This window comes from Physeter macrocephalus, chromosome 4 (genome assembly GCF_002837175.3).
Source record: "Physeter macrocephalus isolate SW-GA chromosome 4, ASM283717v5, whole genome shotgun sequence".
Lineage (NCBI taxonomy): Eukaryota > Metazoa > Chordata > Mammalia > Artiodactyla > Physeteridae > Physeter > Physeter macrocephalus.
The window spans coordinates 17,201,266-17,209,681 of NC_041217.1; the positions used below are offsets into that span (position 1 = coordinate 17,201,266).

The following is an 8,416-nucleotide window of genomic DNA, read 5'->3' on the forward strand; positions in this document are numbered from 1 at the left end:
AACATAAATACTTTTCATGATCTTTGGCATGAATCTCTGCTTCTCCAGCCCTTTGACCTATGAACCCCACTAGCTTTCGTTTTACTGTACCAGGTGAAAGGTTCTGAAATGTGCTTTACTCTCAGAAGGGCTGCGGGTTTTTTTGTTTTTTGTTTTTTTTAAATTAAAGCAAAGTACATAGTTGCATGTGATGGCTTGGTTTCTATCGCCAACAAAGAGTACTTCAATCAGGAAACTAGAGTTTCTTTCATAAGTTTTTTGTTTGTGTTTTGGGAAGACAATAGGAACTCTGGCAAGAAGAGCATTTAGGAATTTCATGCTAGCCTAGTGTTGAAGTATTTTTCAAGTTTCTTGATTAAGTGGCCATTTTACCTAATTTTGACAAAAGTTTTCTAAGCTGTTTATACTTTGCTGATCTCTTGAATATCAAAGGACTCAAATTTTGTATATTTATGCAAATGTGGTGTTCACTGGTGCTGCCTTTTTAAAGTGTTTGTCAGAAGTAATTATGAACACATGAATGCTCTGTTTGGGGATTTGTACTTTTTAGTTAAAAAGTCTAACAGGCTGTGTTCTCACTTGTGATGTAATGATATTTTACTGTAAGAACTGGAGAAATATCCAGCAGCATTGGATGAGAAAGAGCTAATGGGGCAATGGAAAAGGAAAGACTTTTTTTCCCTTTTCCTCGTTGGTGTCAAAGTAAGTTATCATAGCAGCATTTGTTTTTGCTTTGGGATTAGTTTTCTCACGAGTTATGAAACTACATGAAGGGTTCTTTTCAGTGGAATTATTGCATTTTCTTTGTTACCATTTGCTCTTTTGCCCTTGACCTTCTTTTTTTCTACTTCAGTGATCACAGGCATGGTATTAATCTGAGACAAAGTCAAAAATTCCTTGAGATTTAAACCAAAGTGGCTTTGCTTTAAAAGTAATTTGTTTCTAGAACTACCTATCCCACACCAGTGCTACCCTGGCACATTTTTTTCTTTTAAAAATGTTTGTTTTCATTTTGATTTTATACTTATGGAAAAACGTCAAGTACCTATTTGTACCAGGTGCTATCCTTGTATCTTTTAAAAGGCTTACAATTCAGACACATGATCTCAAGTAAACAAGTAAACGAGATTAACATGACAACATACGAATTCTCAATTAGTATGTCTAGACTATTATCATCAATTACACTAGGTACAGTAGACTATAAATTAAGTGGCTATTCCCTTTTGTGGGGAGAATTTCAAAGTAACCCATATTATTCAGTTAGGACATAGATCAGTTAAGTCTATGTAGGTTACTTGAAATAGGTGGACTTTTAAGGCAATTGAAGAGGAGGAGGGAAGGCCAAGGGGGGAATAGGTTTGGTGTGCCAAAACACTATTCGGAAATGAGTCCTATATTGATGGACTGGATAAAGGAGGACGTTAATTAAGTAGAGAATGAGGTTTCAAGTAGAGAATGAGGTTCCCCCTTTCTCTTATTTCTCCTTATCCTAGCACCGCTGCTGCTGCACGTCTGCCTAATAAGCGCTCCTTCTCTCCTGCATCTGACACAAGGGATCTTACGGAAGTTGCTCATGGTCGTCCCTTTTCTGAGCACGGTGGTATTCAGAGCACAGGCTTTTAATCTCTTATTTCTAATCGTGTGAAATCTTTAGAGTCCAGCCACACGGGAACTGGATTCACTGGCAGCTGTCTGTCAGGATACCAATCTGGAAAGACCTTCGTATCTTCAGCCCCTTTACCCGGCGGTTGTGACATTAAAGTTCAAAACAAACAAGAGCCAGTCATGTTATATTAAGCAAAGCTGGGTAGAGTGGTAATAATCTCACGTAGAGGTCAGGTCCATTACTGTCAGTATACCTCAGGAGTGCTCTTGGTGTTGTGTGTGGTTGGTTGGCTTATTTGTTCGTCTGTTTTTGAATCCTTAGGAAGACTTGTGACTTGGGAATTTAAGAACCCTGTTTCAAGAATTTCCATACTCCTGCAAGATATTAGAAACTTTGAGACATTGTGACAAACTTTGCTTAGCTGTGTTACGGCCCTGAACAAGTTACTTTTCTCAGAACCTTTTCTTTTTTGCCGCATTGAATTTTGTTGTTTAAATTTTATTTTCAATGCAATAGGAACACCGCTCCAAAAGGGAACTATGACTAAATAAAATAGCCAGTACCCTCCCCCATCCCCTTCTACCCCTTGTCTTGTCCCTTCGCCCCAAGGTAATAGATCTTTCTTCTAGTGTTTACCTCCATATATTAAATAATATTTATACTGTTCGTTATCAATATTAGATATTATCTTTTATGGAAGGTAAAGAATTAGCATTCTTTTTTTTTTTTTTTTTTTTTTTTTGCGGTACGCGGGCCTCTCACTGTTGTGGCCTCTCCCGTTGTGGAACACGGGCTCCGGACGCGCAGGCTCAGTGGCCACGGCTCACGGCCCCAAGCCGCTCCGCGGCATGTGGGATCTTCCCGGACCGGGGCACGAACCCGTGTCCCCTGCATCGGCAGGCGGACTCTCAACCACTGCGCCACCAGGGAAGCCCAAGAATTGGCATTCTTAACATTCCTTCGACCCCATACATCTCATACTTGGTCCTTCCAATATGGTATATTCATGTTTTTGGCTAAATCAGTATTCAATGTAACCATTGTTCACTGCTAAGCCAAGTAATATATGATAATATTATTTTCTTTCTTTATTTCCTTACAGTTTTTGTTTTCCTGGAATTAACATTTGCTTCGTTTTATGCACCAAAGGCTTGCCACACTCTTCAAAAGAACTCTTAAAACCCTTCTCAGTACTATTTTCTTCATGGTCACCCTGCTACAATCCAGACTGTTTTTTACCTGCTAGGCACTGTCTGTTTTCAACTTCGCTTTATCACTGTCCTGGGAATTCCCTTTGCCTCTTCCCTGTGCAGTAGTCTCTGTTTCTTGGACTCAATGTTTTATTTTCTCTTGGCTTTCTCCCTCATTTTGATGAGGTTACATTTACCAGTAGCTTTCTGGGAACGGATTTGGGTATCCTCATTTTTAATTGATGTATCGGCTAGATATATGTAGTGGGTTGAATGGTGGCCCCCCAAATAAGTCCACGTCCTGATACCTGGAAGCTGATGTACCTTATTTGGAAAAAGGGTCTTTGCAGTTGTAATTAAGTTAAGGGTGCTGAGATGAAGAGATCATACTGAATTATCTGCATGGGCCCTATGTCCAGTGACAGTGTCCTTGTAAGAGACACATGGGAGATCTGACAGGCAGAAGCAGAAGGGGCAGTGTCACAGCGGAGGCAGAGGCTGGAGTGATAGCCACGAGTGAGTCAGAGTGCCGGCCGCCCACGGGAGCTGGAGGAAGCACAGAAGCGATTCTCTCTCACAGCCCTCAGGAGGGGGGCCTGGCCACACTCTGAACTGTGGCGCGCTAAATGGCTGTTGTTTTAAGCCACCCAGTTGGTGGTAGTGATATAATGGCAGACGTGGGAAACTAATGTAGTATAGATGTGTGTGTTAGAAATAATCTTCCCTCAGAAATTTGAAGTTATTGTTTCATTTTCTTTTTTTGCCATTGAGAGGCCCAGTGCTGTTTTGATTTCTGGTTCTTTACTCCTTGGAACCTTTGGGGTCGTCTCTTTATCTCTGCTCTTCTGAAACTTTGCAGTGAAATGCCCTGGGCGGCTTGTTCACTCCTTGTGCTGAACCCGTGGTGGCTCTCTCAACCCAGTGAGAAGTTCACGTTCCTCCCTTCTAGACACGTTGTTTGGTTTCTTGGATTTAATATCTTTGATTATTTTTGTGCCTTTTTTTTTTTTTCTATGTTCTCTTTCTGGAATTTCTGTTAATTGGTTGTTAGATCTTCTGGATTGATCCTCTTATTTTCATAACTTTTTTCCTCTCTAATTTTCTCTCTCTGGCACCTTTCTGGGGGAAGTTCTTTGATTTCTAGCCCTTAAATTGAGTTTTAAAAATATATGACTTCATATTTTTTAATTTTGAAGAACACTTTTTGTTCTTTTGTTTTATTCTTGGGATCCTATTATTGTTTCATGAATGCACTGTCTGTTCTCTTTGGGGAATTAATTATAGGCATCTTAAATTTTTCTTCTACTCTGCGTTGTTTTAGTCTCTTCTGAGCTCATTTTTGCTGTTTGTTCTGGCCTCAGTCTTTCCAGTTGGAGGCCTTCCTTAGTACATGGTGATCCTCACCGTCCGTTCATATTTAAGAGTAAAGTACTAGAGAATGGATTGAACATCCCAGCGTGAGCCCAGAGTTACTGGTTGGTGAGCTCAGCTGTAGAAGAATCAAGAGGGTTGGTGCTTTTCTTGGGGAATGTCCAAATGTCAGTTTCTATAGGCCTTTCTTCTGGAACTTTATATCTTTTCTAGAGAAGACTCTTAATAATCCTCTGCCTATGTATAGGGTAAGAACTTGCTGCCAGTATTCTTGGAGCAGAATGTGGGAATAGTCTTTGGGGCTCCAGCATTCATTATGTAGACTTATCCAGTACAAGCTCTTTGTGTTAGCCAGTGTTCCAGAGTCCAGGACCCCTCTGGTTTAATATTTTCAGGGAGTAAACTACTGTCCATGTTAGTGTCAGTCACCTGCCTCCATAAACTGGCGAGGGGACCCAGCGGTCTAATAACTGCTTCTTACACGGACTGTCAGCCATTCCTCTGTTTTTATCACACCCATTACCCCTACTTCCGCCCACTGCCCCCAGTTCCTGAGCATGGATCCACTGTTTGTCACTTAAACATCAGCTTATTTTTCTCTGTTAATTGGTTGCTACTACTCTATCTAGTTTTCATCCCCCCAAAATTTGTGGCATATTGTGTCTCCTATTGTTTTCCCTTCTGTATTGTTTCCTTGTATGTTTATAATTTTATACCTTTATTTTAATTTTGGTAGGCTTTCTGTAAGAATTGCAGATAAATGCATGTCTGGGGTTTAATTGGAAGACCTCCTTTTTATTTTAAAAGCAAAAAGGTTCATCTATCGTAGCTTCCTGTTGCTTTAATGGAATTACTGGTAGTCTTAAGTTGATTGTAAAGTATTTCACAAAGAATAAACCTTTAAATTTTGACAGTTTTAATGTTTTGAAGTGAATTGTTTGAAAAATACATTATAGGCATACTTCCTAAAATTTTAGCCATATAAAGAGGGAAACATCCACGTGAAGCAGATATATTCACCTCTGTTTCTGTGGGTTTGCATCTTCTTTGGAAACAATCATCGTGATTATCTCTCTTCCTTTGAGAGTCTTTAGATATTTAGATTGGTGCTCTGGCACATGTGTGTTTAGCATTGTTTCTTAGAAAATAAAGAAGAAAAGAGGGTATATGCTTTTAAAAAAATTTGACTAGTCAATTTTTGTTATGTAATCTGATAGATAACGAGAATTACTAATTCATTTCTTTACAAGTCCTATCTATGATTTATAAGTCTGTGTTAAGGGTGATATGTATTTGTGCACTATACATCTACGTTTGACTTACTTCATTTTATGTTTTTATATTTACTGTTTTTGTGAGCTACAACTTCAGCTGTTTAAAGTCTGCTTATTTCATTTAAAACCATGATCTTCTTCAAGGCTTTTGGTGCCTAGATTGGAGTACTTTTTGATATGTTCCAAAGACTGCCTTTCATATCATTAGCTCTTTATCAAGACATTTTTCTTCCTCTGATCCTGCAGACTTGGATAATGCTGTTGCCCTTAGAAATTTTAAAATCTTTTTCTTTCCTAATTTTGTTGTAGGTAGTCATTATTTCTAGAGCAAAGTACTTGGGAACTCATATGTTAGAAAGCCCTCCTTAGGGCAAAAAAGGTGTAATTGCTTTTTAAAGATCATTTTTAGGGAAAGAGACTTTGAAATGACTTACAAGTATTTTAAAAGATGTCACACTGATATATTAAATTACATTTGAGTCACCAATTACTGTACTTTACTCCTTGGAGCTGAGCTTGGGTGCTGTGAAGTAAGACAAAAAGGTACTTGTTTCAGAAGAAATAACAGCTAATATTTGTAAATCAGAAAAAGCCTCCACTCTAGTGCCTAGGGCAGTTATTATTCTAAGTATTTTTCATCTCCAAAAAACTGAGCTGTTTCTTCAGTTACATATGTATGGTTTAATTTTTTTTTCTTAATAAATAATTGTGTATCTCTTTCATTATGTTAAGCCAGGTCATTTGTACAGAGGATATACATCACGTTAATAATTGTAAACACATTACACCTTGGCATTCACAAATTTAACACTCTGGGTTTTTTTTGTTTTTTCCTTTTTAAAAAAGTTCCTTATATTGTAAAGCTTATATGCAGAAGTTATGTCACTTACTGGTGAGTTCACTACCCAGTATCCACTTTTATGCCTACTGTTTTCTCTATTCCCTATCATATCATGTCACAGTAAATCTTGTTAAATCAATACAGGGGACTTAGTTTATTTTTATTTTTTTATTTTATTTATATTTTGTGAGATAGGGCTATGAAAGGGAACACGGTTAGTGGAAGTGAGAAAGCCTAAGAAAAGAGTGATTCTTAGCCAAAAAATAAAAATTTGGGGTCTTTACCCCAAATTCAGTGGAGGTTGGTTCTTTGAATGAATCAGTCCATCAAATATTTCACATAGAAACGAGAAGAGAAACCATTTGAAAAATTATTTTAGTATGTGTTCCAGGTGGTACAGATGTTAGCTCATGAAATTAGAAAGTTTTAAAGTTGGAAAAATTATGGTGTGAGAATGTTCATAGAAAATGTGACTCTCAAGAGGAATGTGCTTTGGAAGACTATAAGAACCTTAGCTTTGATTTTAAAATGTCATGAAGCAAATGTAGTGGTGGCACTAGTTCATCCATTGAACCAACCTAGCCTGTAGGTAAAGGTGCTTTGAGTAACTGAAGAAGCATTTTTCATTGTATAATGGTGAATTCAGATGATAACAGGGAAGGAGGCAGCAGTGAGTGATACTTCTGTTGAAGTGTTTACCTTCAAGCTAAAGAATTTCGTAAAGAAAGTCACAAATTGGAACAAGTGTTTAGTGTTGCTGAAACCAGCCTATAGTGAGACAGTCTTTGAAAACACTTAAATGGAATAAGCATCAGAGATTGAAGCCATAATCAGTAGACATTTTCACTAGTAATAATTCAAGGAAAAAGAGAAAGTGCATCTCATTTTTACTTCTTTTCAAGGCACACTTAAGCAGTTAGTTGGTTAGGAGGGAAAGAACTGTCAATCTTTGTACTACTATAAGGGAAAAAAGCCTAACAGTTTTCCAGTTTTTCACATTCTTCATAATTTTCTTTCTTTTCTCTTTTCTTCTTCCATAGGGGTTGGAATATAGGGTGTTTGCTGATGGGTGGGGAGCTAGAAAAGGGGATTCTGAGTACGTTGGGATCAGATTTTTTAGTCTCCTACCTTCAGTTAAGGAATTTGGACTTTATCCTTTAGGCATTTGGGGCCAGTTGTAATTTTTCATCAGGTAAGTGATGTGATCAGGTTTGATTATTTTTAAGAAAAAGAAGGCTGGAGGATGTAAAGCCAGTGTCAGAAGACCAACCAGTGGGAGGCTATTGTGGTAATCAGAGCAGGAGGGGAGAACTAAAAGGGGGTGAGCTAAGGTTGCATGGGGGTGAGAAGAAAAGGGGAGCCAGATTTGAGAGGCAGTTTGGAGGTTGACTGGCTCTGGGACTCACCTGATTCAGAGGGATGAAAAAGAGGGAGGGACTGTGGGTGACCGTGAGGTTGACAGCGTGGGAGATTCTGAAATGGTGGCAGCTTTCCCCAAATCAAGACTGTAAAAGGTGGAACATGTCTGAGAGGTGAAGACTTTTGGAGGCAATGTCTGCTCCAGGTTGTAATGAGAAACGAGACAGATGACAGTAAATCAAGTCAAAAACGTCAAGCGCGGGGCAGAGGCCCTGGGTTAGTGTGGGAAGCCTGACACAAAGGAACAGGCGGCCCGAAGAGCAGTGTGTGTGCGGCCGCTCAGTGCAGGAGCTCACGAGTCTGTCTGTCTCTGCAGGGTCCCGGACACGCGGAGGACAGTCAGTCTGTTCACCCAGTCGGGGAAGGTGAATAGTGTACTTTAGATGTGTAAACGTTTCTCGGTTTAAAGAATTAATTGTCACCTATTCGGAGGGAATTCTCTAATCCAGAATCTGTAAATCCCTCCCTTGGACCAAATAAATGCAGCCCTGAATGTACCAGCCACGTACCAACATGTGGCAGGGCACATTGGCTGCTTCCTTGATGTTGACCCTGAGTGAATTTTTTTTTTTTTTTTAAATAAGATTGTAGCGCTTCCCTGGTGGCGCAGCGGTTGAGAGTCCGCCTGCCGATGCAGGGGACGCGGGTTCGCGCCCCGGTCCGGGAGGATCCCACGTGCCGCGGAGCGGCTGGGCGCGTGAGCCACGGCCGC

The 8,416-nt window shown here is 39.5% G+C and overlaps 1 protein-coding gene across 3 annotated transcripts in view; it reads left to right on the forward strand.

Moving 5' to 3' along the window:
• Positions 1–8,416, forward strand: part of RRP15 (ribosomal RNA processing 15 homolog) — a 46,605-nt gene that overhangs the window by 18,638 nt on the left and 19,551 nt on the right. The gene's annotated exons all lie outside the window — the stretch shown is intronic.